The following is a 10,717-nucleotide window of genomic DNA, read 5'->3' as shown; positions in this document are numbered from 1 at the left end:
GTTCATTTTACATTAGTCATCAATTGCTGGGCATGGATCCTGGCCTTGAGTGATTTGTACACATAGGCAGACTCTGATGGGTAAAACTTACTTTTTATTTAAAGTGGGTTATCAAATGGAGATAGCTTCTAGGACTTGGGCTGTGCCCCTTCTGTTTTGGGGCAGGGCATGCACAGTCCTGGTTAGGCCTTATGCACAGGTTTTGTGAGTTCATGTGCACACCTGCCATGTTCTATTTGAAAGGCCTTGTTTTCTTGGTGGCTTCCATGCCCTTTGGCTTTTAAAGTGTTTCTGCCTCCTCTTCTGCGGGGTTCCTTGATCCCTGAGGGTAAAGAATTGATGAAGACATCCACTTGTTACTAAGTCTTCCAAGAACTATCTCTCTGCACATGGTACAGTTGTAAACCTTTGTGTTAGCTTCCATCTACTGCAGGAAGAAGCTTCTCTGGCGATGGCAAGTGAGACACAGATCTATGGGCTTTCCTTTAGAAGTCATTTTTTGCTAGGTTCCTTTTGCAGAACAGTAGTATTTATTTTTCACCTAGGACGCTGGCCACTCTAGCCTCAGCTTGTTGGCCATGTGTGCAGTGTCAGGGGGTGTTCTATCTAATGAAGTGGGCCCCAGTCAGATATAGGTTGGTTAGTTCCACAAGCTATGTGCCACAATTTCAATAAAGTATCTTGCATGAAGACCACCATCTTTGTAGTTAGGTTGGTGTTTACCTCTCTCCTCTCATAGCATGCAGAATACCTTCCTATACCATGAACATTCTGTTTTTAATGGTAATTAGGCAATTCAAATTTTTGGAACATTGGGCAACTTAGTTAAATATGTATCTGTATAAAAATCATCTTCATGTATAACTATTATATCCTAAAAATATCATTGCAAGAAAGTGACTATGAATTCTGTGCAGCTTTTTCCCTGCCAAAAGTAGATCCATTAAATATTTAATTAGTATGTGACCCAATTAGTTAAAATAGCTCATTAAAATATTGCTACATTTTGAGAAGTAATTGTAAATGAAAAAACATATAGTACAAGGTCTCATCTTAAAAAGAAACAAAAGTTTTTAATTGGATAGGCTTATATTTTCATATACAGAAATTAGCTACTTAGGTTAAATCTAGTTTCTGACCAAATCTAAAATATTTTACTAATATCTAAGGAAATACATTTGTATATTTTTTTACTCTAAGATATTTTGTTTCAAATCAGATATTAAGAAAAGAGAAGAGATTAAATACAAAATGAAGCTTTATTGAAAGCTAGGTGATATTTCAAATTGATACATGTGGCAATTACTGTTTATTGTCATTTTCTGTGTGTTTAACATATCAGTGGGTCCTTATTCTCCAGAAGTTTATCAAATCCAAATAAGGCTTTGTATAAGTGCAGATAGGAAACTTGAATTTCAGTGTTGAGGTAGATCCCCCATGCTGATCATGCAAGCTGCAGTGTCAGAGCTGAAATGGCAGTGTAGACCTACTGAAAAGCACACATGCTTCATGAATTTTATATCCTAATAAAATGTGTTTATTTATTTATTTCAGATTATTGTTGCCTAAAAGAGTCATTTTTCTGCACCTTAAGCTGTTGCCTGTAAATGAGAATTTTAGATAGACTTAGGTGGAATTTTCTCAAAGTGAAATAAGAGGACACTCAACATATGCACAGAGATCTTCAAGATCTTTCAAGACAATAATCAGAGACTGAATTCCCATATCAGAACCTTCATTCCTTACCAAGACTTGCTTTCAAATACAGCAACACCACTGTCAGTGCTTTATCTATGAATCTGTCTTCAGTAATTTACCATTTTCTGTCTATCACCATTTTTTTCTTGGTCTAGATAGTTATCATGTAAAGGTCATTGATTAAAGCCTGCTATTTTACCTCAGATCTAACATACTAATTCTTAAGAAGAAGCTAAGATATGGGGAATGGTAGGATACATACCTCATAAGATCAAACACAGGCCATGGGAGGTGCTCTTTAATAATTATCTGGCAATATTTGTTATCACTAAGATTGTGAAAATATCAAGTGCTAATATGCTAATTTTATTCAAATGTTCGATAAACATACGTACCTGTTTTTTCTAGGCCCACATTATTTCACATTAAAAGGAAAAATGGTAAAGCTTATTTTTATTGATAAAAAAAATAAGCACACACACACAGAGACACACATATACTCATACAAATTTAATAAAGTAAATGCATGTATTAAAACCTCTTATACTATATTTCATTATGGTGTACATTTGCATTTTTTAAAATGTATGTATGGGGCATGCGGACCAAATGCTCAGGCTACCTGCCACCAGACACAGTGGAAATCTAGTGACACAAACCTGGTGACACTGTGCTGCAAGTAGCCAGGGCACAGAGAGGACTGGGCCAACCACATGGAAAGTGGCCTGACATTGATTCAGGGAAGCAGGAACTCTGCCTTAGTGACACAGTTTTTACGGGGGGGGGGGGGGGCACGCATGCAGACCTCATGTCATCTGCCACCGGGAACAGCAGTGATCCAGGTACAAAGGCGAGGTACACAGGAAAGACAGGAACAAATCACAGACAAGATGTCAAGAGGAAAGGGAAAGAATTTACCCAATGGAAACCAAGACAACCTAGCAATACAAGAACCCAGATCTCTTACCACAGCAAACAGCAGAATGCCAAACACTCCAGAAAAAGAAGATTCAGATCCAAATCATATCTCAGGATTATGATAGAGATTCTTCAAAATGAACAGGAGGAAAAGTATAAAGAAATAGAAGCTTTTAAAGAGAAAACAAGAAAAACACTCAAAAAAATCAAAAAAATAGAGGAAAACATAACCAAAGAGATGAAGGAATTGAAGAAGAATTTAAAATGGAAATGGAAACAATAAAGAAAACACTATAAGAGATAACCCTGGAGGTAGGAAACCTAAAAAAGAAAGCAGTAGACACAGATGCAAGAATCTCCCACAGACTACAGGAGATGGAAGAGAGAATCTCAAGAGCTGAAGACAACAGGGAAAACATAGACAAAACAGTCAGAGATGATGCAAAAGCCAAAAAGCTCCTAACACAAAATATCCAGGAGATCCACGATACAATGAGAAGACCAAACGTAAGGACAATAGAAATAGAAGTGGGCAAAGAGTATCAATTAAGAGGAACAGTAAATATCTTCAATAAAATCGTAGAAAAAAAAAAAAAAAAACTCCCCTACCCTAAAGAATGAGATGACCATGAGCATAAAAGAAGCCTACAGAACTCCAAATAGAGTGAACCAGAAAAGAAATTCCTCCTGACACATAATGGTCAAAATGCCAAGTGCCCAAAGCAAAGAAAGAATACTAAAAGCAGTAAGGGAAAAAGATCATGTAACATATAAAGGCAGACCAATCAGAATCACATCCGATTTATCAAAAGAGACTATGAAAGCTAGAAGACCCTGGACAGATATCATGAAGACCCAGAGAAAACGCAAGTGTCAGCCAAAGCTGCTATACCCAGCAAAACTCTCAGTCACCATAGATGGAGAGACCAAGCATTCCAGGACAAAACTAAGTTTACACAATATCTGACCACAAACCCAGCACTACAAAGAATTATAGGTGGAAAACCCAATACAAGGAGGGAAACTACATCCTAGTAAAAACAAGAAAACTCCTAAGCAAGAAAACCAAAAGAAGAAAGACACACAGCCACAAGTCTACCTCTAAAAGCAAAAACACCAAAAAAAAAAAAAAAAAAAAAAAAAAAGCAACCACTATTCCTTAATATCTGTTAACATAAATGGACTCAATTACCCAATAAAAAGACATAGGCAAGCAGACTGGATACATAAACAGAATCCAGCAATTTGCTGCACACAGGAAACTCATCTCAGAGACAAAGATAGACACTATCTCAGTGTAAATGGTTGAGAAAAAACCTTCCAAGTAAACTGGCCCAAGAAGCAAGCTGGAGTGGCCATTCTAATATCTAATAAAGTAAATTTCCAACCAAAAGTTATCAAAAAAGATAAGAAAGTACACTTTTTACTCATTACAGGAAAAATTTGTCAGGAGGAATACTAAATTCTTAACATATAAGCTCCAAACACAAGAGCTCCCATAATCATAAAAGAAACACTACTAAGGCACAAAAAATACAATGTACCCCACAAAATAATAGTGGGAGACCTCAATACTCCACTCTCATCATGAACAGATCATGGAACCAGAAACTGAACAATGATGCAGTGAAACTAGCAGAGACTATGAACCAATTGGACTTAATAGACATCTACACAACATCTCTTCCTAAAACAAGAATACACCTTCTTCTCAGTACCTTACCATTGATCATATAATCGATCACAGAACAAGCCTCAATAGATATGAGAAGATTGAAATACTCTGATGCATCCTGTCAGATCACAATTGTCTAAGGCTGGTCTTTAATAACAACAAAGACAACAAAAAGCCCAGATACATATGGAAACCAAACAATGCTCTATTAAAAAATGCCATGGTCAAAGAAGAAATAAAGAAAGAAATGAAGGATTTTCTAGAATTTAATGAAAATGAAACACAACATAACCAAACTTATGGGATTCAATGAAAGCAGCATTGAGAGGAAAACTCATAGTTCTGAGCACTTCCAAAAAGAAACTGGAGAGAGTATACACTAGCAACTTGACAGCAAAGTTGAAAGCTCTAAAAAAAAGGAAGAAAATACACCCAAGAGGAGTAAATGGCAAGGAATAATCAAACTCAGAGCAGAAATTGACGAAATAGAAACAAAGAGAATCAACAAAACCAAGAGCCAAGAGTTGGTTCTTTGAGAAAATTAACAATATTGACAAACCCTTAGTGAGACTAACTAGAGGGCAAAGAGAGAGTATACAAATTAACCAAATCAGAAATGAAAGTGGAGACATAATAACTGAAACTGAGGAAATTCAAGAAATCATCCGATCCTACTACAAAAGCATATAGACAACAAAGCTGGAAAATCTGGAGGAAATGGTTGAATTCCTAGAGAGATACCAGATACTAAAGTTAAACCAGGACCAGGTAAACCATCTAAATAATCCCATAACACCAAAAGAAATAGAACCAGTCATCAAAAGCCTCCCAACAAAATAAAAGCCCAGGTACAGATGGGTTCAGTGCAGAATTCTATCAGACATTCATTGACGACCTAATACAAATACTCTCCAAACTATTTCACAAAATAGAATCAGATGGAGCACTATTTAACTCATCTTTTGAGGCTACAAAAACCTTCGTTCCTAAACCACATAAAGACCCTACAAGGAAAGAGAACTTCAGATCAATCCCACTTATGAAAATTGATGTAAAAATACTCAAAAAAATCCTTGCAAATCGAATCCAAGAACACATCAAAACGATCGGTCACCATGATCAAGTAGGATTCATCCCTGGGATGCAGGGATGATTTAATATACAGAAATCCTTCAATGTAATCCAATGTAGGCACGTAGATCAATGGAATAGAGTAGAAGATCCAGAAATGAGCCCTCACATATATGGTCACTTGATTTTTTACAAAGGATCTGTAAACATTCTATGGAAAAAGGACAGCCTATTCAACAAATGGTGTTGGTCTAACTGGCACTCAGCACGAAGAAGAATGAAAATAGACACTTTCTTATCTCCTTGTACAAAGCTCAAGTGCAAGTGGATCAAAGATAAGATCTCCACATTAAACCAGGTACACTGAAACTATTAGATGAGAAAGTAGGAAAAACCTTAGAACCTCTTTTCCTATATTATTGTTACATATATACATATGTGTATGTATATGTACCCACAAATACTTAATTACAACCTTAATATGTATTCGTATACCTTTATGCAAAAATTCAGAAAATTTGTACATTTATCTTTGTTTTTTAAAATAAAGTAAAAAAAAAAATGTTCTAAAAAAAATTTAAACCAGATTCACTGAAACTATTAGAAGAGAAAGCAGGGAAAACCTTAGAATAAAAAGGCACAGGAGAAAATTTCCTAAACAGAACACTAATGGCTCATGCTTTAAGGTCAAATATCGACAAATGGGACTTAATGATATTGCAAAGTTTCTGTAAGACTCAGACACTGTCAAGAAACAAAATAGCAGCCAACAGAGTGGGAAAATATCTTTACCAACCCCACATCTGATAGAGGCCTAGTATCCAAGATATACAAATAACTCAAGAAGTTAGATACCAGAGAACCAAACAACACTATTAAAAATGGGGTACAGAGCTAAATAAAAAGTTCTCAATTGAGGAATATCGAATGGCAGAGAAGCATCTAAGAAAGTGCTCAACATCCTTAGCCATCAGGGAAATGCAAATCTAAACAACCCTGAGATTCCACCTCACACCTTTCAGAATGGCTAAGATCAAAAATTCAGATGACAGCAGCTGCTGGGGAGGTTGTGGAGAAAGAGACACACTTCTCCACTGTTGGTGGGGTTGTAATTTGTTACAACCACTCTGGAAATCAGTCTGGCGGTTCCTCAGAAAATTGGACATAGTTCTACCTGAAGACCCAGTTATTCCACTTCTGGGCATATACTCCAGGGAAGCTCCAACATACAATAAAGACACATGCACCACAATGTTCATAGCAGCTCTATTTATAGTAGCCAGAAGCTGGAAAGAACCCAGATGTCCTTCAGTAGATGAATGGATACAAAAATTGTGATATATTTATACAATGGAGTACTACTCAGCTATCAGAAACAATGATTTTTATAAAATTCTTAAGAAAATGGATGCATCTAGAGAATATCATCCTGAGTGAGATAACCCAGTCACAAAAGAACAGATATAATATGCAGTCACTGATAGTGGGATGCTAACCCCAGAGGCTCGCACTGCCCCAGAAACAACTCACAGACTGTGTGAAGTCCAAGAAAAATAAAGGCCAAAAAACTAAGAAAAATCATTATGCTTAATCTTTATACACCAAGAAAACTTTGACTAATTCCAGGTTACATTTTGTTTTATATGTACTTTATGCTCATTGTCACTAGTAATATTTTAATGCATACTCTCAAACCTTTAAAAAATCAAGTACAGAAAATATATATTCATATACTTTAATGCAAAAATGCCTTTAAAATCTGTACATTTATCTTTGTTTCTTTTAAAAAATAAAGTTGTTCAATTAAAAACTGTGTGTATGTCCATGCTTTGCCTTCATGTATGTAGGTAGTGAATAGGATGTTGAGTCCCCTAGAATTATAGTTACACAAGACTGAAAGTTGTCATGTGGGTGCTGAGACATGGGCCAAATTCTCTGCAAGAACAGCCAGTACTTCCTACTGCTAAACCACCTCTTCAGTCTAATATTTTTGTGTTTATGTAGCAACTAAAACAGATTTCCTTGAAAGATTATCACAAAAAGAATTTATAAAATAGACATCTCTCTTTTACCTCTCAGAAAAAGTGACTAGTTACTCACTGTATAAAACTTATTAGCATATTTCGGTGGGTCATAAAATGTAATATTTGGAGTTACATTTTTATGGAAAGAAAATCTATTGGTTTTTTTTTTTTTCTGCCAGAAAAAAAAATGTGGTTGCCTTGTTTTGGATGAAATTTATTTCATTGTCCTTAAGTTTCTATTGGGTAACTTCTATCCCTACTGAGTCATAAAACTGCTTCTTCAATAGGAAGTAAATCAAATCTGCACAGTCCTTTAAAATAAAATATCTGCAGGCATTCCATTAGACCTCCCTAATAGGGTACCCACTAATTTTTCTTATGTATTCGCAAATTTTCAGCTACATAAGTATAGCTTCCATCCTTAGTCCTCTATAACAGTGTCTCAGCAACCACTTCTAAAATTTCATTTATTACAAAAATCCCATCCTTGACATTCAAAATACATCATATGCATTTCTTCTTAGATGTGTTTTATCATGCATTTTTCTTATGTGTTCTCCTAATATTTTTAACACAGCATGCAGCAGTAAATGACACTTTTAAAAGTGTTACTCTTACTATTTCTCTTTCTGTAAAATAAAGTAAAGGCTTCTCCATTACAGAATTGTCATAAGGGTTAAATGAAGTAATGTGCAAAATTTTTGAAATGTTTTTGCAACATGATTATCAATCTGTATCATCTTTCATTGTAATTACCTGGAGAGATGGCTGGCTTTGGATGCTTGTGTTACAGAGTAGTCATCAGGAGGAAAGAGAAAGAAAAATAAATGTGGTTTTTTGCAATTAATAATAACAATAGATGTAATGATGAGGTAAATAAGAGACTAGATCAGGATTGTGGTTCAAAAATCATGAGCTGCTTATTGGTTTTATAGTATATTTTTTTCCTTTAATTAGATTACTTAATTCTTTTTGCTTACAAGATTCAATTACAAGACACACTAAAACAAACTTCACAAATAATATAGAAAGGACTTAGGAGATTGCTCAGTAGACAAGAATCCCCTGATTTCTAATCACAAAAGAAGTGCCCAAAGCCTTAGTGTAGGCTTAGATTTTCCAAAACCTACATTAATAAGAGTTCTTTAACACTTCAACCTCCCTTCTAGTCCACCTACCAGAGGTAAGGGAAAAGAAATCTTAATAGAAAATGGAGGTTGTGAACCTGTTTAGAAGTAGTTCTTTGGGGAGATCCCAATCTTTGCTGTCAGGATATCAGCAGTCCAGTCTACTTAGCAAGCACCAAACATGAATCAATAGTGGCAGCTGAATACAGAGGAAACTCTAAGTTCCACCAAGTTGGTATGACTCCATGAAAATTCAGTGTGGGAGGATGCAGCCAGGATATTGCAAATTCTTTGGCCAGTTACTCTCACTGAAGTTGTGACAGCCAAAGATCAGAGACAGGGTGCAAGGTGAACCAATGCAAAAGCCCTTTTACTTTGTCTTTGGGATTATATTTATATTCTTTTTAAATATCATAAGTCATCTTACATGTCTTCTTCAGCAAAAGATCTTCTCTTCTGCATCTGCTTTAGTAAAACATCCTTTTACCTGTCTGCTTCAGCAAAATATTACATGATATAATTGAGCATCCAAAGAAATCATAAATTTCCACTTCACCTTAGTATCCAGGTTAAAGAAAACCCAAGTATGTCCAGATGGACCAGTAACTACAGTATTTATGGGAGGCAGATGCTGAAGACTCATGGGGGCTCTATAGCTGCTATATCAGTTACAGACTATTTCCCAGGGTAATGGCGTACCACATGATAAAACAGGACAAATGCTATGCATTCTGCCCCACCCCACACATACATGTGAGGAACTAAGCATTTATATTCAAAGCATGCAATTACTAACAAATAGCAGCATAATAACTGAGTGATGTCATAGTGTGTTAAACCTGTAATCTTAGAATGGTTGACTACATAACTAATATGCAAAAATGCAATATTTATAGGATACCATGATTTGAAATTTAAACCCAGGTTAGAACTGACATTATTCTACAAGTTATTTAACCTATCCCACTCTACATTGACAAACAGCTTGGAATACTCAAGATACAATTCATAGACCGCATGCAGCTCAAGAAGAAGGAAGACCAAAGTGTGGATGCTTCAGTCCTTCTTAGAAGGGGGAGCAAAAATATCCTCAGGAAAAAATATGGAGACAAAGCTTGGAGCAGAAACTGAAGGAAAGGTCATACAGAGACTGCCCCACCTGGGGATCCAGCCCATATTCAGCCACCAAATGCAAACAATATATTACTGATGCCAAGAAGTGCATGAAGACAGGAGCCTGATATAACTGTCTCCTGAGAGGCTCTGCCAGAGCATGACAAATACAGAGGTGGATGCTTGAAGCCATCCATAGAACTAAGAACAAGGTCCTTAATGGAGGAGTTAGAGAAAGAATTGAAGGAGTTGACCGGATTTGCAATCCCAAGAACAACAATACCAACCAACCAGAGCTCCCAAAGATTAAACCACTATACCAAGAGTACACATGGATGGACACATGGCTCCACCTGGGGAGGTAGGAGGGGTTGTGTGGGTGGGTGAGTGAACACCCTCATAGAAGCAGGGGTGGTGGTGATGGTATAGAAGTTATGAAAGGGAATCCGGAAAAGAGGATAACATTGGAAATGTAACTAAAATATATACAATAAAATCATAAAAAAAGAAAAAGTGTTAATGTTATAAGGAGGTAATCAGAAAGAATGATGATATGGGCACTTTTTTCCCCTTTCAACAAAGCATAACACAAGCTTATATGGATTATTACATTAATAGGCCAAACACTGAAAAAATTGAAATCAAAAGAAATGATACTTAAAACACAATTAACTAGAAAAACTACTAAAATTCTTTCCAACTCATGGATTCTATCCACATTTGAGTCTCTTGGAGCCAACACTATAAACTGAGTTGACTCATTTCTTGAAAGGAATGGCTGAACACCTTCCAAAGTAGGGCATCGTTCAGTTACAACTGTGGCTTTGCAAATCTCAAATAAATAAAATTCAAGTGAAGATCTGTCTTCTGAATTTTTAAATGCAGACTTCTAGAGCTACCTTCTTATTTTAAAAAATTCCTTGTCTTTCTGGGCTTTCATAGAAAGGTATCTAAATATGTTATATAGGCCTACATGATAAATTATACAGCTGTGCTTTATCCTTCTTAAGAATATTACCTTCTTAGGGAATAGAGTCAGATTCTCACTTCCATGTATCTGTATATTGTCCTTTTCTAAAAAAGCAGACTAT

This window comes from Micromys minutus, assembly GCF_963924665.1.
Source record: "Micromys minutus genome assembly, chromosome: 15".
NCBI classification, from domain to species: domain Eukaryota; kingdom Metazoa; phylum Chordata; class Mammalia; order Rodentia; family Muridae; genus Micromys; species Micromys minutus.
This window is presented reverse-complemented; position numbering follows the sequence as displayed.